This window comes from Callithrix jacchus, chromosome 4 (assembly GCF_049354715.1).
Source record: "Callithrix jacchus isolate 240 chromosome 4, calJac240_pri, whole genome shotgun sequence".
NCBI lineage: Eukaryota > Metazoa > Chordata > Mammalia > Primates > Cebidae > Callithrix > Callithrix jacchus.
Genome location: NC_133505.1, coordinates 50,376,397 through 50,400,020, shown reverse-complemented (window position 1 = coordinate 50,400,020; position 23,624 = coordinate 50,376,397). Strand labels below are relative to the sequence as shown.

At 39.9% G+C, this 23,624-nt stretch overlaps 2 protein-coding genes across 21 annotated transcripts in view; both read left to right on the top strand.

The window, feature by feature from the left end:
- Nucleotides 1-47: 47 nt before the first annotated feature.
- USP49 (ubiquitin specific peptidase 49) overlaps nucleotides 48-23,624 on the top strand; it is a 105,946-nt gene continuing 82,369 nt past the window's right edge. For 5 of the 19 annotated variants that reach the window (XM_054253989.2, XM_078369140.1, XM_078369135.1 and 2 more), the window contains exons 1-2: nucleotides 48-93; nucleotides 3,860-3,941. The gene's annotated coding sequence lies outside the window, so the exon portion shown is untranslated. Of the gene's footprint in view, nucleotides 286-1,425; nucleotides 1,479-3,858; nucleotides 3,942-8,195; nucleotides 8,252-8,979; nucleotides 9,087-14,595; nucleotides 14,694-23,624 lie in introns of those variants that run through there. The other 14 variants (XM_035295617.3, XM_054253984.2, XM_078369142.1 and 11 more) reach the window with 7 other exon arrangements.
- Nucleotides 48-23,624, top strand: part of LOC100406802 (large ribosomal subunit protein uL18) — a 78,329-nt gene continuing 54,752 nt past the window's right edge. The window contains exons 1-2 of one of the 2 annotated variants that reach the window (XM_078369151.1): nucleotides 48-93; nucleotides 3,860-3,941. The gene's annotated coding sequence lies outside the window, so the exon portion shown is untranslated. Of the gene's footprint in view, nucleotides 286-3,859; nucleotides 3,942-23,624 lie in introns of both variants that reach the window. The other variant, XM_078369152.1, reaches the window with a different exon arrangement.

Sequence of the window (23,624 nt, the reverse complement as noted above, 5' to 3'; positions counted from 1 at the left end):
GCTCCTGCGGGCGGGCCAATAGGCGGGCAGGGGGCGGGGCCGAGTTCGGTTGTCTCGCGCCCTGGTGACAGCTCGCGCGTGCTGATGATGGCGGTAAATAGAGGGGGCCGGGGGAGGGGACGGAGGAGGTAGGGAGGCAGCAAAGTGGGTAGCTCCAGGGGTAGGGGGACGGGGACCGGGGAGGCCGCGACGGTCAGGGAACCCATTCTAAGACTCGGAGGCGGGGACAGGAGTCTCCGGCTTACTAGCCCTCCCCTTTAAAGAAGCAAAATCCTCACACACCGGGTGAGGGGCGACAAAGGCAGCGCGCGCCTTGCGCCGGGAGGAGCGGCGGCAGGGGGCGGGACCGCGGCGCCGGGGGGCTGGGGGCGCCCGGGGCGGGGGCGGCAGGAGGAGAGAGCCGGGAGTCGGGGAGCGCCGGCGCTTTATTTTGGCGGGGTGGGCGACGACTGGGTTGGGGGAAAAGCCTTGAAGGGAGAGAGGAAGAAAGGCTTGGGGGCAATGGGGAGAACCGGGTTTAGAATGAGATGAGGAGGATTAAGGGGAGAAAGGGTTAGAAGCCTGGGAGAGCAGGAGTGAGAAAAAGCCAACCCAGAAGGTAGGAAGGAGGCAAAAGCCCGGGTGGGCGTTAAGGAAGCCGGGCAAGGAATGAGGTTAGGGCTGGGAAAAGGGATCCTGGGGTTAGGTGTAAGAGCGGGGGTTTGAAAGGGAAAGCTTTGTAGGGGGTGGTGTTGGGGTGCGGGATACCGGGGTAGGAGTTGGAAGTGGAAGACTAGGAGGGGCAGAGCTGGGGTAATAGTTGGGAGTAGGGAAGAGAGTGATTAAGAGCCAGACGTGACAAGGGTGTGAACTAGTGCGGAGCGAGATGAGCTGAAGGACTAGGACCAGCGGTGTGGTGGGAACTGCTGCTGAGGTTCTGCGAAAGGAATGGGTTAGTGGGTGGGCGATTGGTGTAAATTCTGTAAAGTGAGGGAGGGCAAATGAGACCTGGACTGGAACCAGGTGAAGTCAGGAATAAGAGTGGTGGAAGGGCGAAAGGAAACAGATAAGAGATGGGTGTCTGTAGAACAATTCTAGGACCAGAAGAGCTGAAAGGAGACTAGAGTTAGGGTGTAAGAAGTGATGGCTGTCTGGGACAAGGATAACTGGGGAAATACGTTAACTGAAGAGGTTCAGCAAGATCCAAGGTGAAAACAGTGAGGTGAAGAGACACGGCTAAAAGCAGACGGTGAGAGGAGCAGGAAGAGATGGGTCCCAGGATTTAAAGGATGTGATGGGGAGTAAGGGAAGAGAAGGGGGCTAAGGGAAGCTGAGAGAGTCCTGATGGATGTAGAATGGGGGTAGACTGCACAGGGGTGGGAATTGAATGTGAGTGTTGTAGGTAGTTGCTCCGGAAGGTCTGCAAGGGTCAGGGCACAAATGTTGTAGTGAAAGATCAAGTGTAAGAGAACCTTTGGTGCAGAAGAGGAGGAACCATGGTGAGTGAAAGGGGACCTAGAGACAGGGGTAAAGACTAAAAAAGTAAGGGCAGAGGTGGGGGGGGATTGTGCAGGAAGAATTCTTTGTTGAGAAGAGAACTGTATATTAAAACTGTGAATCCTTTTGTCCCTAAAAGTAGGAAATTCCAGAAAGCTCTTTCTCTCTTCAAGGAATCTTGAATCCGCTTCCACCTTTCATTGCTTTTGATTTGATTTTCCTGTCCACTTTGAAGAAATGAAACTCATTTTGATTTGATTTTTGTATAGATAATAAAGCATAAACTCTGGGTGTTGAAAACCTCTGCATTTCACTAGTGTTGTGATAATGGGGGGCAAGGGTGTGTTTGTTTAGAGTGTACCCGTGTGATGTGATAGTTTTGGTGTTGTAGGAGTATTGTACCTGACAAGTGCTGGGCTGTGTTTTATGGACAGCGTTTCATTTTCATTTTCAATGGAGAAAGCGCTGTTGTTGGAATAGAAAGATGAGAATCTGTTTGTTTTGATTAATCAACCAGGTTTCTGCTTATTGTTTTCAGTGGTGGGAGAATATCGAGAAATCATTTCAGAGAAAGGCAAATAAGCAACCAAGGAAGTTTGCTGAGGGAGAGATTTAAATCAGAGCTGAGGGCTTTGAGTTCCTGAGCTGCCTTTAGCTTTGTGTGGGATGTTTCATGCTGTAGTTGGTAACTCACCCATTTCACAAAATGGAATAAAGAAAGGGAGAATTGTAGAGTAGCGGAGGATTTTAGAGTGGCAGACTTATGTTTTAGGGTAAATAATGAATTTATGAATAATTTTGATGGCAAAACATCTCTATAATATTGCATGCTGAGTCTTTGGACAGCTCCACTGCCTTTCATGTTTTATGGTTATGAATAAAGAAGGCCAGATTAATATTAATTTTCTAAAGCCTTTTGATTTTTAAGACACCATTAGAAATGAAAAAGAAGATAAGAAATTTGGGGCAAAATTTTGGTTATTCTTAACTTAGAATTTTGTTTTAATGATTTTAATCAGAAGCATTTACATTTAGCTAAGAATATGAATGAATATTTGTTTTGCATTTGATGGTACCAAAAGATAGCATATAATTTAGGGAAAAATGCAAACTGTTGTTGAGAATCTTGATTGGGGTTATTTCATTGTGTGCACTCAGATGCACAAAGATACTTTTTTTTTTAAAGTTGTATAAATTTTGGATTGCCACTCTTTTGTTGGTGTTTGTGTATAAATAGTAAAGATTAGGCTTTTGATATTTGTAATAGTTAACAAAGATTAGATTTTGATTTGTGGATATGAGCAACAATGGTTATTAATTTGTATGAATAATTTAGAAAACTCTTTCTGCATTCAGCTACTGTGTTGGTGGCATAGTATTTAGTTTATGGTTTGTGTCCTGGATTGTATTAAGCAAGTCTTCAAGGTGACTAGATATATTTAGCAATTTAACAGAGGATCTTGATAAAAATTACTATTTTTGCCACTACATTTAAAAAAGATTAGTTTGATAATGTTCACTTTCAAGATGAAGAGTAACTTTGATATGAGGAAATTGTTTCACTGAGATGGTGTGCATATTCTCTTTATAGATGTGTTTGGGCTGGTGTTAGTAGTAGGATGTACTCTGTATGTTATTGCCATGTTTATAATGTAATTGTAATTGTTTTATGCTCAATATCTTTACATAAATGATTATAGACTTTTTTGATATTGGTAAAGAAGAAAATATAAACTATAAGATCAGCCAAGGGAAAGAGTCTGAGTCCTGCCTTTTGTTTCTGTATGCAATGGCCTTAGTGTGCTAAACCACTGAGTCTCATTGTCAAGGTTATTTCTCAGTTTCAGTTTCTAAAACTAAAAATGGATTTTTAAAAATTCATATAATACTGTTTATCAATAAGGACTCCAATGATAAATTGAAGTTTTATTTATTTATTTTTAATTTTTTGAGACGGAATTTCGCTCTTGTGACCCAGGCTGGAGTGCAACGGCATGATCTCGGCTCACCGCAACCTCCACCTCCTGAGTTCAGGCAATTCTCCTGCCTCAGCCTCCTGAGTAGCTGGGATTACAGGCACGTGCCACCATGCCCAGCTAATTTTTTGTATTTTTGGTAGAGACCGGGTTTCACCATGTTGACCAGGATGGTCTCGATATCTTGACCTCGTGATCCACCCGCCTCAGCCTCCCAAAGTGCTGGAATTACAGGCTTGAGCCACTGCGCCCGGCCAAGTTTTATTTTAATATTTTCATCAAGTACAGTTCTACCCAATGTAACTTTATTTTGGTTATAATCTTATTTGCTAAGCAAAAGCTTTTAAGTTTATATTTTTAGATTTATTAGGTTGTACACAATTAAATGTTTTCCTGGTTAATCGTAGATTCTTTGGATGGGAAGAGACCTTGAAAGGACCTCTAGTTTATCCTGCAACTCCAGCCAATATCCCACTTAAGTCATCCCAGGTAGATAAATATTTATCCTGTTTTTTAAAATAAATCTTCAGCAATAATGTGGTAACCTCTGTAGATAATCTTTGCCAGCATTTAATAATTTGTCTATCAGGAGAGTCTGCCTTCTCTCTAACCAGCACATGCTTAATGCTATATATGTGTTTGTTTCCTCTTGCCCCATTCTCAATTTTTGAGTAAAAAATATCTGTGTATTATTGTATTTATAAGACCTTAGTTCTTCATAAACTTAATAATAGTAGCTAACACATATGTACTGCTTTTGTGCCAGACACATTTGTAAGCACTGCAAATTATAACTTGTTTACTCCTCAATGGCAGTCTTATGAGGTGTAGGTACTATTACTATTCTCATTTTACAGGTGATGAAATAGAGGGTCCTTGAGATTAAATCACTTGCCCAAGGTTATACTCAGACATTTCTACAACTACTTGTTTCGTAGTTAATTATCTTATATTACAAATAATACTGTGTTTTCTTAAATAGTAACCCAGTGATACATTTAATCTTTATTTTAGTTCAAAAGCTAGAATTCTACCAAGTGGTGGGATGGGATTCCAAGCTTTGCATTTTGCCAGCAGAGTCTGTACTCTGGTTTTGCCTCTGGCTCGCCAGTTGTGAAGTCATCCCTCACCATGCTTTTCTTCAGATTCAATGCTTAACAAGTTTTGTTCGCCAATCTTTAAATTATCCTGTAGTCCTGTTACTAACTTTTAAAATTCCTTTCTAGACGGGGAACCTGGGGTAAACACCATAACGGTTATGTATAATGCAAAGATTATGTCAAGGTTCTGGCATTCCAAAATTGTATTTAAAAACAACCCCAAACCCATAAAAAAAGCCTTATTGCATTGCAGGTTACCCATCCACCTTCTCAGCTAGAAAAATGCCCTGGACTTGTTACATACTATGACACATTTACAGTTGAAAGATTATTGCTGTTCAAAGAAAAATGGGTTTTTCCTGATTTCAGATTTCAGTGTAAATATCCATAAGCAAAATTAGTTTATACCCTCACTAACTTTTTACTATTTTCTCTTTATGTGTGCCTATCTAAGTGATATCTCAATTCCCCCTATACATTTCTTTTAACTTTTTTTTTTTTTTTGGGACAGAACTTGCTCTGTCGCCCAGGTAAGTGCAGTGGTGCCATGTCAGCTTATTGCAGCATGGACCTCCCTGGGACTACAGATGTATGCCATTACAGTTGTCTAATTTTTGTATTTTTTTGTAGAGAAAAGGTTTCAGCATGTTGCCCAGGCTTGTCTTGAGCTCCTGGGCTCAAGCTATCTGCCCGCCTTAACCTCCCAAAGTGCTAGTATTACAGGTGTGAGCCACTGTGCCTGGCCCCTATACCTTAATTGGTTAAGTAAATTGATCCACTTTTTTTTTTTTTGAGACAGAGTCTTGTTCTGTAGCCCAGGCTGGAGTGCAATGGTGTGAGCTCAGCTCACTACAACCTCCACCTCCCAGGTTCAAGTGATTCTCCTGCCTCAGCCTCTGGAGTAGCTGGGATTACAGGTGCCTGCCACCATACCCAGCTAATTTTTGTATTTTTAGTAGAGATGAGGTTTCACCATGCTGGCCAGGCTGGTCTTAAACCTCTGACCTCAGGTAACCCACCTGCCTCGGCTTCCCAAAATGCTGGTGTTACAGGTGTGAGACACCACACCCAGCCCTAGCCAAGTTTCTATATTTTTAATACAGACAAGGTTTCACCATGGTCTCAAACTTCTGACCTCAAGTTATCTGCCCACCTTGGCCTCCCACAGTGCTAGGATCACAGGCGTCAGCCACTGCGCACAGCTGATCCACTCGTATTAAAAAAGAAGTAACAATTACTGGGTGTTTACTAGGTGTCCAGCATTAACAGTATGTGGATTGTTTGAAATTTGAAACCGTCCTATGAGAGAACTTCTGTTGTTCATACTCTATTTTTTGGTGACTATTGATTTTATTACAATTTTTTAAACGTGGGAAAGTTGCAAAGATGATACAAGAAACTGCTGTATACCCTTACTCAGCTTCACCATTTCTTTTTTCATTTTGCCCATCTGCTTTATCATTTTCTCTTGAGTATTTTTAAACAAATCAAGTTGAAGAAAAAGCATATGAAGACCTTAATTTTAAAGAAGAAAAGGGGAGAATGTTTTGAGTATTTCAGAAAGTTTAGTTTGTGTTTGATCTTAGTCAAGCACTTGAAGCAAAGGAATTTCAAGATTGGATTTAGAGTGGCTTTTGTGTTTTTATAGTCTTGTCTCCAGTACATTCCGAGATTTTTTAACTTGTGAACGATGGGTTTGTAGGTCTCTCCCATTAGCAGAAACTGTGTCATAGCATACCCCTCTGTTAGGAACCTCTCTAGTGCATGGAGTGGTGTGCTCACACATGGAAGTGTCCTTGGGACATGCTAGCTATTGAGATATGGGTGATTATTGTGTGAGAAACAGGAGCCATGGGGCCTTTCAACACCACGACCAAATATTTAGGTGAAATATATATTTTAAAGACTCTTAGGTAGCTTTGAGGAGCTGGAAAAGATCAACATGCAAAATATATTGCTTTAAGAATATTCATTGGCTGGGCGCGGTTGGCTCATGCCTATACTCCTAGCACTTTGGGAGGCTGAGGCAGGTGGATTCCTTGAGTCCAGGAGTTTGAGACCGCCTGGCCAACATGGTAAAACCCTGTCTCCACTAAAAATACAAAAATTAGCTGGATGTGGAGGCACGCACATGTAATCCCAATTACTAAGGAGACTGAGGCAGGAGAATCGCTTGAACCTGCAAGATGGAGGTTGCCGTGAGCCAAGATCAAGCCACTGCACTCCAGCCTGGGTAACAGAGCGAGACTCAGTCTAAAAAAAAAGAACATTGGTTGGGATTAATACAAATAGGTTTGCCATTGTCATATGGTAAAGGGATGAATGGAAGTATCTTAATATTTTATTATCTTACCCCCAAATAAATCTAAATTTGGGGAGTCTTAGTTGTTGTCACATTAGGAAATTTAACTCACTCCCTCCCCATCATTTAATCTTCATTAAAATGATGGCCTAGCCATTTGATAAACTTGTGACCTGAAGGAAGTCCTCTTGGTTTAAGTGAAAGGAATATTAACTGTATTCTGCCAAATGTAAAATATGACACTTGTGGGCTTCTTTTCCTTTTCTTCCCCTCTTTAAGCAATTATCAAAGCTATGAAATATAGCTCCTTGTTAAAGCTGATTGTAGGCCAGGCACGGTAGCTCACACCTGTTATCCCAGCACTTTGGGAGGCCAAGACAGGTGGATCACTTGAGGCCAGGAGTTTGAGACCAGCCTAGCCAACATGGGGAAACGCTGTCTCTACTAAAAATATGAAAATTAGCTGGGTGTGGTGGTGCATGCCTGTAATCCTAGCTACTCGGTGGCTGACGAACACGATTTGCTTGAACCTGGGAGGCAGAGGTTGCGGTGAGCCGAGATCGAGCCACCATATTCCAGCCTGGACAACAGAACAAGACCCCGTCTCAAAAAAAAAAAAAAAGCGAATTGTATTAATTAAAATCACCCCCCTTTTCGTAAGGATGAAAAAATTACAAATTGGAAAGCATTCTTTCTAGTCATGTGTTATTGTTTCAGAGACATGGGCTGTTTGTTTAAAGACTATATAATACTATCCGTTTTCCATTCACATGTTAATAGAAGTCTGGAAAGTAAGGCATTCTCCTGAAATTTTCAGGGTTTTTTATTATATGCCAAGTTGTAAATAGCATTCTGTGACAGGTATTTTCTCTCTTTGTCTTTTATTGAGCTAATTAGTAATTTACACTCTAGTAGCATCTCTTCCAGCTTTACTTTGTGAAAATGTCTGCTACTCTGTGCATTCTATGCAGCCAGGGCTGGCAAATGATTGGGGGCAGATGTTGGTTAGCACATCAGTAGGATCAGAGATAAAATTCATTTTCAGTTTGTGTTTTTGAAGACATGTTTTAAAGGCTTTTGTCTATGTCTTTCCCCTACTTGGTTATCCCCTCCCCTCATTCAAATAGGAATGTTATGAACTCTGTAACCCAGAGCTACTGTTCTTGATTGAGTTTTAGACTGTTTTCTATCCTTTTCCCCACCCCCACCCAAACGTTGTGTGGGATTTGGGGAGGATTAGCACGGCAGTCTGGCATACTTTAGAGCCCAGGAAGCTGGTCTTTACTGCTCCCTCCCATCATCAGAATACAGAGCTTTCAGTCATTGTCTTTAGAACCCAGCAGTGCTTCTCTTGCTGGGCAAGCTGTGTGAAAGATGGGAGGGCAGCACTGTTGGTAGTGAGTTAGGAGGATACTTTTGTATGATGCTCTTATCTATCCAAAGGAAGGATAGGCTCTACTGTTGTGTCAGTTTTTTCAAAATGCAGCAGAGAATGACCAAAAGATAATTTATAGCTTGGCTTTAGCATTTTGTCCCATTGGTGTCCTGCTCTTTACTGCCTCCTGCTCTCTCTTTCAGTCTCTGAAATGGGAAAGATGTGTAGGATATGTCATGCGCTCACTTGGATGGGCCATGTTGGTGCATTAAAATAGCAAGACCTTTGACTTTGAAATAAAGTCTTTAAGGATCAGTTTGTTTTGTAGATATAAATTGTAGTTGACAATGAAAGGAAGAGTAGATAGGGGTTTACTACTGGTTTATCAGTTTTTTTTGAGACAGAGTCTCACTCTGTAGCCCAGGCTGCAGTGCAGTGGTGCGATATCTCGACTCACTACACCCTCCACCTCCCAGGTTCAAGTGATTCTCCTGTCTCAGCCCCCAGAGTCGGCAGGAGTACAGGTATACTCCACCACGCCCAGCTGATTTTTTGTATTTTTAGTAGAGATGGGGTTTCATCATGTTGGCCAGGCTGCTTTCAAACTCCTGACCTCAGGTGATCCACCTGCCTCAGCGTCCCAAAGTGCTGGGATTACAGGCATCAGCCACTGTGCCCAGCCTTGATTTATCAGCTTTCAGCCCAAACCTTTCTAGAATGCCAGGTAATTTATGGTACTTATTTTTGCAGTTATGGATACTAACTTATCAGGACAATAAAGTCAAAGTCCCTATTAGAGCTAATTAGATTCTTCTTGACAAAAATTGTTACCTGGAGGTAGCCACAAAGAAAATCAGGTAAGAAAATGTGTGAATTGCTCAATTCAGCCATCATTGCTAATAGCTTTATTAATAGACATCTAGCCCTTGATAGCAAATCAGCATTTATGAGCAGAGGTCATCTCATTTATGTAAGCATTCATAGAGTATGTGGGGCTGTATTAATGTTATTTTTTTTATAAACCAGAATGCCAAGAATATCCCTATAGATGACTGTTGTTAACATTTATATCTCTCCTCTCCTTTTTTATGTTCTAATGCAACCACCTATATCAATTTGGATGCTTGTGGCTAGACACTGATTTATGCTTATATCTAATAGAGGTCAAAGGTCAGGTTAATAAACACTTCATATAAAAAAGTAAAATATTGTCAACTGATCAGAGGGGTCTTATAAGATGAGAAAGCCAATACGTCACTATGGGATTGAATATACTCTTAAAAGAAATGTTTTTAAAATGTATAACATAACTTGAAGAGCTTATAATAATGCATTTCAAGTGAAAGGTAAGTGTGCTTTAATGAAGACATCAGTCTTATCTGTGATTGGCCTCATTGTCTGCTCCATACTGAAAATCTCAAATTGGGCCAGATGTGATGCCCAATTGCACCTATAATCCGAGCACATTGGTAGGCCAAGGTGGGAGAATCTCTTTTTTTTTTTTTTTTGACAGTCTCTCTCACTCAGTCACTCACTTACTCACTCTGTCCCTCAGGCTGGAGTGCAGTGGGGCAATCTCAGTTCACTGCAGCCTCCGCCTCCCAGGTTCAAGCCATTCTCCTGCCTCAGCCTCCTTGGTAGGTGGGACTACAGGCGTGCACCACCACACCTGGCTGATTTTTGTATTTTTAATAGAGACGCGGTTTTGACATGTTGGCCAGGTTGGTCTCGAACTCCTGATGTCAAGTGATCCACCTGCATGGGAGGATTGCTTGAGCCCAGGAATTCAAGGTTACAGTGAGCTGTGATTGTGCACTGACACTCAGTAATCTAAATCTGAAATACTGAAGTATTGCAATTTTAGAGCCTTATAGGCAGATATTATCCTACAGGTTGCTATTATTTTCCTTTACCAGTGTTATTATCATGTATACTAGTTAACATTTGGAATTTGTGGCCTTTCATTAGGAGACATCTAAAAAGGGGTAAACAGGGAATTTTTTTTTAATGTTATTTTCTGTGCCCAGGGGATATGGAATAGACATGTCACTTTGCACTGAACGCAGTTTTTGTTAGCAGCATGGCATAATGAGCATATTTACAACAACACCTACATTGGCAGCCAGCAGTCTGCTTGTAAAATCTTTTAGAAAACAGAAATCTGGTGAGAAGTGTTCCTGAGCAGTTGAAATATTGTTGGGTGCAAAGGGAGGGTGTTACATAGAACAAATAAAGTAGAAAAAATTTATCCTCCTAAAAATAGTTGTTTTACCACTGAAAGCCATGAGAAAAGGCATTTTATCTATGGATTGAGATGTGGCTGTCTAATTTATGTAGGATTTTAGAGTTCTTTTTGTATTTTGATTATTTTTCATTTAACTTATCATTTAAAGAACTTCAAGGTACATTTCTATTTGTTGAAAAGTTTTATAAAGCATTTTAAGTATGAGTTTCTCATGTTTTTAGTATATATTTTATTCTACTGTAAATTATTTTCCCTTCTACTTCCAGTTAAAACATACCTAACTTAAAAATATGCCTTTAGCAGAAATAAGAAAAGTTACTATTTAAGTAGAGTTCTTGGCACTTAACCAGGTGTTCAATAAGTTTTTATGGAATAAATTAATGTTTGCATGAATGAAAAATATTATTCTGAATTTGGATTTAATACTCCCATAATTTGGGTACAGTCTAGCATTGGTGTACAAAGCCCTTCTGTTCAGCCCTCATTCCCATGTCTATTTTTCTCCCCATCTCATAGGCACACTCTCTAATGTGTTTGATATATCCTTGATTCTGTATGCATTTTTGTAAAATACTTACTGATTCTTTTGATGTATGTATTTGTAATTACAAAATTGCTCATTACACCACACTGTTAGAGAATTTGGCTATAGAATTCTCCGTGTAGAAAGGCTGTAGATCTTACTCTGGTTTCTACTTTTTTCAGTGAGTGCTATGTTTTAAGGTCTATTTATGGGCTGGGCACAGTGGCTCACTCCGGTAATCCCAGCACTTTGGGAGGCTGAGATGCGTGGATCACCTGAGGTCAGGAGTTTGAGACCAGCCTGGCTAGCATAGTGAAACCCTGTCTCTACTAAAAATACAATAAATTAGCCAGGCATGGTGGCACACACCTGTAGTCCCAGCTACTTCGGAGGCTGAGGCAGAATTGCTTGATTCCTGCAGGCAGAGGTTGCAGTGAGCTGAGATCGAGCCACTACACTCCAGCCTGAGCGACAGAGTGAGACTCTGTCTTAAAAAAACAACCACAAACCTCCCCTGCCAAAACCCAGGTCTATTTATGTGAATGAAGATTTAGCTAATTGCTTCTAGCTGCAGCATAGTATTCCCTGGTATGCATCCATTCCCATAGTGATGGGCACCTAGGCTACCATAAACAATGGTATCAGTAACAGTCTTGCACATGTCTATTATGGACATGTTTGAGAATTCTCAGGGACACAGAGCCAGGCGGCATTGCGGCATAAGTACTGTGAGGCTGCTGAATGGTTGTTTAAACTTACACCCACAAGCATTGTGTTCCTATAACCTCCCAAACACTTGGTATTGTCTACATTTCTAATTTTTGACTTTTAGTAATGTCTCATTTTAATTTTTCTTTCTTTTTTTTTTTGAGATGGAGTCTTGCTCTGTTGCCCAGGCTGGAGTGCAGTGGTGCAATCTTGGCTCACTGCAACCTCCGCCTCCTAGGATCAAGTGATTCTCCTGCCTCAGCCTCCTGAGTAGCTAGGATTACAGGTGTGTGCCACCACACCTGGGTAATTATTATATTTTTAGTAGAGACAGGGTTTCACCATGTTGGCCAGGCTGGTCTCGAACTGCTGACCTCAAATGATCCACCTGCCATGGCCTCCCAACAGGCTGGGATTATAGGCATGAGCCACTGTGCCTGGCCTTTTTTTTTTCTTTCTTTCTTTCTTTCTTTTTTTTTTTTTTGACAGAGTCTGGCTCTGTTGCCTAGGCTGGAGTACAGTGGTGTGATCTCGGCTCACCGCAACCTCCATCTCGTGGGTTCAAGCAATTCTCCTGCCTCAGCCTCCCGAGTAGCTGGGATTACATGTGTGTGCTACCACACTCAGCTGATTTTTTTGTATTTTTAGTAGAGACAGGGTTTGGCTAGGCTGTTTAATTTTTATTTTTAATTACCAGTGAATTTAATCATTTTTTCATATTCTAGTTAACCATTTTCCTTTGCCTCTTCATATCCTTTGTTTCCTGTATTTTTCTTGTTGATTTATAGAACTGTTTAATATGTGTAATATTTATTAAATTCCAGTTGGTTTTAGACCATACAAATATCATCTCCTGGGGTGCCTTCTATTGACTTTACCTTGGTATTCTTTATTGCATGGAAATGCTTGATTTTGATGTAGTCACATCCATCATTTTTTAGCTTTACTATATTTGCCTCATTAGTGCTTCTTGGACTTAGGCCACCCAGATTGTCTTGCTAAATTTCTTTTAGCTTTATGATTCCCTTAAGTTTTTCTGTTTTCTTTTCTTTTCTTTTTTTTTTGAGACAGTCTTATTCTGTCATCCAGGCTGAAGTACAGTGGCATGATCTCAGCTCACTGTAAGCTCCACATCCCGGTTCAGTCTCTTGAGTAGCTGGGATTACAGGTGCATGCCACCACATCCAGCTAATTTTTGTATTTTTAGTAGAGATGGGGTTTCACCATGTTGGTCAGGCTGGTCTCGAACTCCTGACCTTATGATCTGCTTGCCTTGACTTCCCAAAGTGCTGGGATTACAGGTGTGAGTCACCATGCCCAACCTCCCCTTAAGTTTTTGATGTATATAGAGCAATCTTTGGATGTGGTATAAGCTGGATCCAGCTTTATTTTTTCTGATTTCCCGATAACATCTAAAGTAGCTGAACTTTTCAGTTGATTTGTAGTAACACCCTTATTGTAAATGAATTTCTCACCTTTCTATTGTATCTCATTGGTATATTGATCTCAAAGTTTCTTAAAGGAGACACAGTTAGTAGAGTAGGTATGTTTAGCACTGCTGGCCCTGTCAACTCAATGCCAGTAGTGTTGCCCTGTCATTGCAACATCCATGGTGGCCCATGCATTTCCAGACATACCCTAGATGAGATCTTGCACCATGTCATGTTTATTACTGTGCCTTTCTAGTAGTTCGTAAGCTATGGCAGGATGGATTCCCTCTCTTTTCTTTTTTTCAAAATTGATATAACTACTTGCAGATCTTTCATAAAAGGTTTAGATTTAGTTTGTCTAGTTTACTCCCTCCCCAAACTGTCCTGTTGTAATTTTGATTGAGATTGAGATTATAGCCATGTACAGTGGCTCACACCTGTAATCCCAGCACTTTTGGAGACTGAGGCAGGCGGGTCATGAGGTCAGGAGTTTGAGACCAGCCTAACATGGTGAAACCCCGTCTACTAAAAATACAAAAATTAGCCGGGCATGAAGGCACACTCCTGTAATCCCAGCTACTCAGGAGGCTAAGGCAGGAGATTTGCTTGAATCAGGGAGTTGGCGGTTGCAGCAAGTCAAGATCACGCCACTCTGTTCCAGTCTGGGAGACAGAGCAAGGCTCCATCTCAAAAAAAAAGATTGAGATTATAATTTGATTTAAATTAATTTACAAGATTTAGCATCTTTTTACAAACTTAAGTCACTACATCCATGAACATGAAAGAATGAACATAGTATTATTTAACTGGAGGAACTATTGGGTATGTGTTATGTTTCATAAGAGAGTAATGTATTTTCTCAAAGTTTAAAAAGGAAAGAAAACCATACTTTTGGCTGGGTGCAGTGACCCACGCCTGTAATCCCAGCACTTTGGGAGGCCAAGGCGGGAGGATCACGAGGTCAGGAGATCGAGACCATGCTGGCCAACATGGTGAAAACCTGTCTCTCCTAAAAATACAAAAATTAGCTGGGTGTGGTGGCACATGCCTGTAATCCCAGCTACTTGGGAGGCTGAGGCAGGAGAATTGCTTGAACCAGGGAGTCGGAGGTTGCAGGTTGCAGTGAGCCCAGATGGCACCACTGCACTCCAGCCTGGTGACAGAGTGAGACTCCATCTCAAAGAAAAAAAAAGAAAACCATACTTTATGCAGAAGCCTAAAGTATAAATTTCTTCCTGATTCCAGACTATGAAACAAAAAAATTTTTTTAGCATTCAACTTGAAAGCTATGGAATATGCAACAGTTAAACCACCTTGCTAATCTATTCTCATTGTCTTCATTTATGCTAAAAAATGAGAGCAAGTGTTTTTGCCAGCATACGTTTTAATTTTTTAAAATCCCTCGTCAAAATTGATCGCTTATCGAAAAATATCAGGTCCAGCTATTTTCTTGCTTACAGATTCCCTAGATGCCTTTTCCACCTGCCTGTCCATGAAGAGCCCAGCACATGATCAATAAGTGTGTTTTGTTCCTTGATGCTGTCAAGCAGAACAATAAGTATGGTTTTAACACTCATTGATTAGTAGTAGATGATATTAAATATGTTTAATGAATACCTTATGATACCCCTCATTTTGCTGTAAAAGGTCAATAGAAAATACAGGTGTTTTGCTTTAAGTATTTGGAGATAGAGAAAAGTATATGTCCTAATCGAGAAGTCATTGTTTGGGTCTTAGAGACAATGGGGCAGCAGTTATTTCAGATTTGAGTCCCACCATTATTCAGTAGTTTTAGTCTTTGGGAAAGAACAAGTGACTCTGATTCTACATGCTCCTTGCCTTGTTCTAACAGACTTGTAGTATGTGTGCTTTCCTTTCCTGAGGAAGCATTACAGTTTTTTAAGTGTTTTCCTTCTGCACTGAAATGTGATTCAGTCAAGTTGTTCTTTTGGCTTTGGTTTAGCATCTGCTCAAATGAAAAAGGAATTTTAATTCACGAAGTGACTGATGTAGGTATAAACCATGAACTTTCTGCAATGACATCATAATGTCACTGGAAAATAAGAATGTTTAACATTCTTCTCTTCTTTTTCTCTTTGCTGGTTTTATGATTATGACTTTTGAATAAGTTTCTGTCAGTCAAAACAATATTCTCTGCTCTTAATTTTTTTTCAAGTAAAGCCACACACAGTATTTGAGTTTTCCAAATGCTTTGATTTTGTTTTGCCTTGAAACTTGGACTTTTTTTCCTTTAGTTTCTTTTTCCTCTTAGACATCTTGCTTGGAAAATCATATTTTTAGATGTGATTTAAAAAATTTAACCTTTTCAATAATCTTTCTGAATTTAGTTTTTATTAATGTTAAGCCTATACATAGTATAAAAAAAATATTACATGCCTTTCTCCTTCCCAACATTTGGCCTCTCCAGGGACCTCTGTTTTCTATTCTGTTTTTTTTTCCCTGGTATTTAATGCCATATTTCTAAACATTAGGCTTATGCATGTAGGAATGGGTGCAGTGGCTCATGTCTGTAATCCCAGCACTTTGGGAGGCTGAGGCGGGCGAATCACTTGAGGTCTGGAGTTTGAGACCAGCCTGGCCAGCATGGTAAAACCCCATCTCTACTAAAAATACAAAAAAAATTAGCTGGGCGTAGTGGCGCATGTCTGTAGTCCCAGCTACCTGGGAGGCTGAGGCAGGAGAATGGCTTGAACCCAAGAGGTGGACGTTGCAGTGAGCTGATATTGTGCCATTACATTCCAGCCTGGGCAACAGAGCAAGATGCGGTTTCAAAAAAAAAATTTTATGTGGGTTGTTTTCTAGACCTGCCTAGCTTTTATCCTGGAACCTACTTCCCCCCATATCCTGAGTATTTCCTTTGCCTCCCTATGGAGAACCCTCTGTTTTCCTGGACTTAATATTTTTGTCTTTTATTGTTTATATTTTAATTTGTGTAGAGCACATCCCCCAGAAGCTCCTGAAAATAAGGTGCATGTGATATAAATTTGCTTGAGAATCTGCATATATGAAAATGTCTTATTTTCTTTCATACTTGATTTATAGTTTACCTGGGTATAGAATTCTAGATAAGAGAATATTTTCTCTGAGTTTTATCAGGCATCACCTTATTGGCTTCTGGCTTCTGTTGCTGCTGATGAGAAGTCTGATGATGTTCTGATTCTTGGTTATTTTTTTCTCCCTGGAAATGTTCTGAAGTTTTAATATAATTACACTAATTCTAGGCCTTGTTTTGTCTGTTACGCTGGACACTGGAGGGCATTTTCAATTTGGTAACAGACTTTTCAGTTCCAGGAAATTTTCTTGAATTCTTAAATTCTAACCAATCTCTTCCTTCTCCTTGCCCCCAGTATTCTCTGTTCTTTCTTTTGAACTCTTAATTACTTGTGTTTGGAATTTCTAGGCTGATGAGTCCTTTAATTTTCCTTTCCTTTCTATTTCCCATCTTTTTGTTTCTTTATTCTACTTTCTGGGAGTTATCTTGCACTTCATCTTAAGACCTTTCTAATTATTTTTATATTTATGCTGTCATATTTTTGAATTTCAAGAGTTCTTTTTTCAGTGAATGTTGCTTTTTAGTAGTTGTCTATTTTGGTTTCGTAGATCGACTAGCTCTTCTCTGAACATGTTCTTTCCTCAGCTTTCTGTACAGTCTCTGTTCCCTTAAAATATCTAACTTGTTCATTTCATTTGTTTTGATCTTTCATTTAGGGAATTTCCTTAGTATAGCTTTGGCTATTTTACTCATCTTCAGGAGTGAGCCCCTAACAACTGAAAGCTGGATTTGCCAGAGTGGCAGCTTCTAAAAGTTAACTGGTGGTCTTCATTGTAAGGTGATGAGTCAGGGACCCATATTCTTTGAGAGGGCACCTCTAGCAGTATTTGTGAGACTACTTGGGAGGCTGAGGTGGAAGGATAGCTTGCACCCTGGAGGTTGAGGATGTTCTTTAGTTCTTATTAAACTGTCAGTTAAGGCCAGGCACAGTGGCTCACGCCTGTAATCCCAGCACTTTGGGAGGCCAAGGTGGGTGGATCACGAGGCCAGGAGTTCAAGACCAGACTGGCTAACATGGTAAAACCCTGTCTCTACTAAAAAATAAAAAAATTGCTGGGCATGGTGGCTCGTGCCTGTAATCCCAGCTACTTGGGAGGATGAGGTAGGAGAATTGCTTGAACCGGGACCCGGGAGGTGGAGTCAAGTGAGCCAAGATTGTGCCATTGCACTCCAGCCTGGGCTACAGAGCGAGACTCCATCTCAAAAAAAAAAAAAAAATACTCATAAACTGTCAGTTAAGATTATAAAGACACAGATACCCAACACATTTTAGGATTTTTGGATTCCACCTGAATAATGAAGCTCTTTTATCCCAGCCTGCCGCAGAACTGCTGGGATGTTTGAATATCAGTGCTTCTTCTTGCTTTTCTCTTGACCAGGCTCATCTCCAGAGAGAATATTCCAATTATTGGCTTAAGGCTTACAAACTGGTTGCATCATTTGGGAAGCTGAGTGGGGAAAATGGCTATGGATGTCTCACCTTTCAGGATATCAACTTTCTCTCAATCACCATCTCTTTTAGACTGGTGGGCCTGCCCCTAGTTGTGCCTAGTCCAGAGTCTCTCTAATAATTTTTCCAGAGAACAAACCTTCCATCCTCTGCCCAGCAGCTGCTTGGAGTCAGGGCAGCAATCTAGGGGTAGGACTTTTATCCCATTCTCCTTTTTATAGCCTTGTCAGTGATTCCCACTTTCAGAGGCATTCTGAGTTTCTCTGGTTTGTCTTAGCACAGTTTTGTGTGCTTTGGGCTTCCCCTTAACATAGGGAGATCCTCTATCTCTACATAAAACTAAAGAAAAAAAATTAGCCAGGTGTGGTGGCATGTGCCTGTGGTCCGAGCTACTTGGGAGGCTGAGGTGGAAGGATAGCTTATACCCTGGAGATTGAGGCTGCAGTGAGCCATGATTACAATACTGCACTCCAGCCTGGGTGACAGAGCAAGACCCTGTCTCAAAAACAAACAAAAAATAGAGGCAGGGTCTCACTATGTTGGTCAGGCTGTTCTCAAACTGCTGACAACCCTAGCCTCTGAAAGTGCCTTCATTATAGGCATGAGCCACCATACCTGTCTGACCTAAGTTTAAAGTTAGAAACCATTTTTGTAGAATGGGTGCAGATTCAGTTGAGTAACTTCTCAAACAAGGCTGACTTCTTTTTTTTTCCCCTCCTGCCTCCGCACAAGGCTAACTTCTAACTAAATTTTACCAAAGGCAAAAAACCTACTTAAATAAATTTTATGTTCCTTGCCACTGTTGTAGGGTTATTAGAACTGCAGCAATTCAAAGCAATTATCTTTGAACTGCGTGCTGCTACTTCCTTGCTGTGTGATCCTGGGTCATTTCCTAACCAATGCGACCCTCTGTGTTTCGTGCTGTAAAATGCTACTGACACCTACCTCATTGTGAGAATTAACTGAGCAAATGTATGTGAAAACACCTCACACAATATGGTATCTAGGAGGAAGTATAATAAATATTCAAAAATGTCTTCTCATTACAATTGTTGCTTTGCTGACAAAATTGTTGTATAGTATTTATAAGAAGTGCTTGATAATGAGAGAATTAATGATTTTAATGGATGCTGGCAGACTGAACTCTATCAATTAATAATATTTATTATATGTGGGACCTATAACTCTATCAATTAATAATATTTATTATATGTGGGACCTATAAAAAGCAGGATTAGATTTAAGCAGAGTGATGAAGTAGCAACTCTGGTATATGCTCTATAAAAGGTGATTTTTGTGGCTGACACTGCCACTCTGTAAACTCAGTTGCTTTTATTTGCGTTTATCTTGGATGACTGAGGAGAATGCAGGCATATATTCCATTGCTCTTAGGTCACGTTATTTTTTGGTGAGAAGGAATTCCCAATCTGGGGAAGATTGTTTGTTCTTTAGTTCTTATTAAACTGTCAGTTAAGGTTATAAAGACCCAGATACCTAACACATTTTAGGATTCTTGAGTTCTACCTGAATGATGAAGCTCTTTTATCCTAGCATGCCCCAGAACCCCTGGGATGTTTGAATATCAATGTTTCTTCTTGCTAGAATAATGACCTAAATTCTCTGCTTTCTTTGGTAGCAAAGAAAGAATACCTAACACGTGTACAGCTCTTGCCAGTTTATAATGCATTTACACACATCTTCTTATTTGATCTTTGCTCTTTAGGAATAGGCTAGAGCTGATGTTATATCCTTTACAAATGAGGAAGTAGGGGGGTCTCAAGACATTAGTGAATTGCCCAAGGTCACACTGGTAGTAAGTAGATAACCTGGACCTTAAACTGAGCCATCTGATTCTAAATCTAAGGCTTTTTCAATCTTTCATGCTCATATGTCCCTTACACATTAACAGATCCATCTAGTATCTTATTACATATGGAAGACAATCAACAGGGCACAATCTAACCACCATACAGGCATTTAGAGAAGAAAATTTTTCTTTTTCTTTCTTTTTTTTTTTTTTTTTTTTAAGCGGGCTCAGCAATTTAAGCCTGGAAAGAGAAGCTAATTTCTAATGTGGCATCTGACCATCCTTCAGTCAGACTCTAGATCTTTTATGCATCATTGTAATGATCCCAAATTGTTTTTATTTAAGAAAGCTAAAACAATATGATACGTTTCTTCTAATACAAAAATGTATGTGTGGGAAGATGATAAAGTTGCAATTTACAGTGGTAAATACCACATTATGTTTTTAATGAAAATAGGTACTTAAGAGCTGAGTGGGATGGCACATGCCTGTAGTCCCAGCTACTAGGGAGGCTGAGGTGGGAAGGTCATTGCTTGAGCCCTGGAGTTCAAGGCCAGCCTGGGCAACATAGTGAGACCCTGTCTCTAAAAAAAAGTATTTTATAAATATTTTATAAATGTTAGGCAGCATATTGCCTAATAAGTAAAATTTAAGATAATCTTAAATGTAAAAAATGGGGTCCTCGGCCTGGTGCAGTGGTGGCTCACGCCTGTAATTCCAGCACTTTGGTAGGCCGAGGTAGCCAGATCACTTGAGCCAGGAGTTCAAGACTAGCCTCGACAACATGGTGAAACCAGTCTCTACTAAAAATGCGAAAGTTACCCGGATGTGGTGGCGTGCACCTATAATCCCAGCTACTTGGGAGGCTGAGGCATGAGAATTGCTTGAACCTGGGAGGCAGAGGTTGCAGTGAGCTAAGATTATGCCACTGTACTCCAACCTGGGCAACAGAGTGAGACTGTCTCAAAAAAAAAAAAAAAAAAAAAGCGGAGAGGTAGAATCCTCTATCAGTGATTCATTTGACCAGCAGTATATTTTAATATGTCCGTTTGTACCATGTACTATGTTATGTCAACAGGACACAGTAATGGATGATAAATGACTCTTCCCCCAGGAAGCTCGCAGCCTAGGTTGCCATTCCATGTATACTGTATAATTCAGCTTTGTAGACTGCAAATCTGTTTAATGGTGAAGAAGCATTTTAATAAATAACTTCTAAGAAGTCAATTCATGTGGCAAGTGAACAGCACTATTACCACCTAGATTGTTCTGAATCATAGTCAAAATGTGTAAATGCAATCCTACTACCTTTTGTATTTCACAAGAATTGAAAAATCTCTCTGTTTTGCAGTTTCTGTGCGGAGGGCCTGAATTTGAACTTAAACCGTTATTGAGAGCCATAAATGGGTAAAATCCATGCCAAACTAATACTTTTGAATTTTAGTAAAGTCAGCAGATCTTGAGCCTTTTGTTCATGCTTTCTATGTTGTGCACTGAAATTTAAAATGTTATATGTTTCTTATTTACTCTGGGTGATAGATACAAAATTTTAGAATTTTAAATTTTAATGGGACTGGAGAAAATATAATTAATCAGTGGCAGAGTATGGACTGAAACCCAGGCTTCCTGATACCTAGTTTAGTTCTTGTCCCACTGTCCTATGCTGGGCTTCCTAATTTAGCAGCCGAGAGAGATTTAATTGTAATTGCTGATTGTGGTCTCCTTAAAATTTTAAAGAAGGTTTCTTTATTTAGCTGTAAATGCATGTAAATTTTTTCTTTATTTAGTTATGTGAGTTTCCTCTGCCTTGTATCTTCCAAGACATTTGGCCTATTTTAACTTTGATTAGATGGCTGATCATTTATGATTTAAAAAGTCATTTACGACATTGACTTAAAAATATGTCATTCTTACAGACTTTGCACCAAAATGCAGGGAAAATAACTAACTCGGGTTTTGAGCCATTAATTCATTGGCAGTAACGATGAGGCTCTGTTTCCACTCCAAAACAGCATTAGATGCAGCTTCCTAGATTTTTATGACTGCCTTGCCTACTCTCACAGCTATCTTGAGGCACTGAGGGGATATGTGTAGAAGCACTTTGAAAAACATAAAGTCACATAACAATAGGTTTTGCTTTCATTCATGAATCTTCTAATTGTATATTTGAGACTTTTTATCCTAAGACATTTTGCTATGTGAGCTTATAGATTGAAATAGATTTGGATAGGTTAAAAATGTGACTGGATTAAGGAAGACACAAATCCAGCAAGGCCTTGCTGATAGTAAAATCATGGAGTGGATGGGTGGTAGAAAATAAGTGTAGTGTGCTAGTGCTTTAGAATGTAAAGGGAAATTAATAGGCAGTCTTGAACTTTGTCTATGTTTCATATCCAGCCTCTTCATTCTTTCATCATTATTTATTGAAGCACCTGCTAAGGACAAGGTGCTTTTTCAGACAACAAAGATACTACTTACTGTCACAATAAGTAAGGCAATGCTATTTCTGTCCTCCAGGAGCTTACAGGGGAAGGCAGTTACAGACAAGATGCAGCATAGATTAATAAATATTTATATTTTGGAATGTGCCACGTTATTGAGCTTGCTGAAAAAGATGTAATCTTGGTTAAATTTATTTACTGATTTAAATATGTTAATATTCTCTTGGTCTACTTTTTAAACTTTAAAAAATATAAAATATACATTAAAATATTTTGATATATGAAATATGTCTTAAAGTATATAACTATATCATAAAATATATTTTAAAATATATAACTATATCTTTAAAAATATATAGATAATATATTTATATGTATTATTAAGATAACAGATCTATTTGGTAAGTCATCTGAACATTACCTACCTTACTACATTAATATTAGAGAGCTATCAAAGATAGGGCATTGCTGCTGTGACTTAACCTAGAAGTTAGTTTTTGGTATTAATATTTATTTATTTATTTATTCTTGAGACAAAGTGTCACTCTGTCACTTGGGCTAGAGTGCAGTGGTATAGTCACACATGGCTCACTGCAGCCTTGACCTCAAGTGATCTTCCTGTCTTAGCCTCCTAAGTAGCTGGGACTACAGACTTGTGCCAACACACACAGCAAATTATTTTTTGTAGATCCCTATGTTGCCTAGGCTGGTCTCAAACTCCTGAGCTCAAGTAATCCTCCTGTCTTAGCCTCCCAAAGTGCTGGGATCACAGGTGTAAGCCAGTGCTCCCAGTCTGGTATATTTTCGGAGAGCAGAAACCTGGGTTTGTACCCTTGCTTTGCCACTTATTAGCTGTGGAACTTATGTATGCCATGGTTTCCTCATCTGTAAAATTGGAATAAAAATATCTACCTCACAGTTGTTGTGAGGACTGAATTTATTAGTATATGTAACAGCAGTTAACTGCATTTCTGGCACACATTAAATGCTGTTATCAGTGTTAATGGCTATCATCATAGCCATCACCCTTATCATCTTTGTTATTATTTGGCAGAATACAAGTAAATTGAGTAAGGTTTCAAGAATGGATTTTCTTCTTTTTAAGCCCTGGAAATTGCTCTAAACTAAAGGTAGAAAGACAAAGGAAGGAAATTAAGTATTTGTTGATCATCAGCTATGTGCCGGGCAATGCACTGGTATTTTAATTGGTTCTCATTTAATTGGTTCTCATAAATCCTTACACAAGTGCTGTGAAGTAGATTAGAAAACAGGCTCAGAGAAGTTAAGGAAGGTCTTGTAATAAATGGACACCATGATGATAACTGGTTTCTGTTACTCCACATCATGTGCTCTTTTCTTGCATGAGCCAGACAGCCCCTGAGAGTTCAGCATGTTTCACTAATAGGTAAGCTTGGAGTATGCCCTCCTGACTTTGGGAACTTCATTTATTTATTCATTTGTTTATTTAAGATGGAGTCTCACTCTGTTGCCTAGGCTGGAGTGCAGTGGCTCTATCTCGGCTCACTGCAACCTCTGCCTCCTGGGTTCGAGTGATCTCCTGCTTCAGCCTCTTGAGTAGCTGGGACTACAGGTGCGTGCCACCATTCCCAGCTAATATTTTGTATCTTTAGTAGAGACGGGATTTTACCATGTTGGCCAGGCTGGTCTTGATCTCCTGACCTTGTGATCTGCCTGCCTTGACCTCCCAAAGTCCTGGT